The following is a 1,656-nucleotide window of genomic DNA, read 5'->3' as shown; positions in this document are numbered from 1 at the left end:
AACTGATGCGTCCAATGTATATCTAAATTCTTATTATTAATCCTAAGTGTAACCTTGCACTTTTCACTATCTATATTTCATCCTATTACTATTACTCCAGTTAAGTGGTCAGATCTTCTGTTGTATGTTCGTCCTTTCCGTTTAGCAACACCCCCGCTTTGTTCATCGCAAACTTTATAGCACCTTCCGCTCTTTTGCAAGTCAGTAAAAAAGGTAAAATAAATCGGTCCGAAAACCAAGTCCTTAGGGATCCTAAGTTTTCAGCTGAAATTCCCCAGTAGACCCGCTGGAGTCTCCCTAACCAGTTCTTATCCTTACATTCATATTCATCCCATCTTTTCAATTCAACTAACATTCATGCAGAACGTGTCAAAACTTACTGAAATAGAGGTAAATAATCTCGCATTACTTTTGTCTAAGTAATCCGTCACCTTCTCAAAGAAGGAATAGATATGGTTTGCACGATCTACTTTAGTAATCCATGTTGCAAGTTCCCTCCCAATCACTCATACCTCAATGTCTTAACTACTTTCCTTTTAAGTTTTCCAAGACCTTACATACTACAGACGTCAAGTAACAGCTCTATTACGAGATAACTTTTTTTTCCCTTTTGAAGATAGAAACTACGTAGCAATTTCCATCTCGTACAATCCCGAGTTTACCGATTATTAAAATTTCGTAACGGCCTCCAATTTCATGTTCAGTTCCTTCAATACTATTGAGATGTAGATTGTCCAGGGCCCTACTATTTTGTCATAACAGAGATAAATTAACGAGTTTGTGCTTACTGGATGCGTAATATCCACTCAACTCTGATTCCGTTTCATCCTCCATCATCCTAAACTCTCACTTTTTATTAAAGACTGAGCAAAGTACTTATACTTAGATATTGCATGCAGGTTATCTAACTCCATCCATCCTTAGTGTATAGTGCAACTTCTTCTTTCTCATTTTTCTTATTTATGCCGGAAGTGAGAATTTACTATTGGTGTAATATCCTTGAAGTAATCTACCACGTTTTAGCTTTCTAATTAATCCTAATGTTCTGACTCATAAGGTGCTTCTGGCTATCCGCTTTTTCATACCGGTAGTTTCTGCTTTTTCCTAATCTCCTTAGAGATGCTGCTCATCGCAGCTTAGGCTGATCCCTGCCGCTGGTTTTTTTCCCTTCTGGATTGCAGGTTCGAAGTTTTGAGCTGCGACTTAAATATTCGGCATCTTGCATTTAAATCGCAAGATTCTCGTCCAAACTTCCTTTAATAATTCTAATCTTTAAAAATAGCTTGAGAAGTCAAAACCCTCTATGCAGATGTATTTTTATTCCTTATTTAGTTTGAACTGATAAGCTATGTACTTGAATAAGTTGTCCCACATTTTCTACGAGGTTCACAGCTCAAAAACTAAATTCTAAATGGATCCGTCTCGTTGGTACTGTAACTAGTTGGTGAAGGGAATCTCCGTATCACGTAGAAAATTGACATCTTATTCTGCAGATTGGTTCTCAGTCTATATTGGAAGGTTGAAGTTCATGATGACATTTGATTGTGTTTACTTCGTTAAAGATCATTAAGAGGTTCTATGCATATCCAAATCATCGCGTCTAGTAGAACCCAAGGCATCTATGTCAGGGGCGGTCGTAGTGCTTATTTACCGTGT

The sequence above is a fragment of the Chelonoidis abingdonii genome, chromosome 6 (genome assembly GCF_003597395.2).
Source record: "Chelonoidis abingdonii isolate Lonesome George chromosome 6, CheloAbing_2.0, whole genome shotgun sequence".
Lineage (NCBI taxonomy): Eukaryota > Metazoa > Chordata > Testudines > Testudinidae > Chelonoidis > Chelonoidis abingdonii.
Note: the sequence above shows the minus strand (reverse complement) of the source record.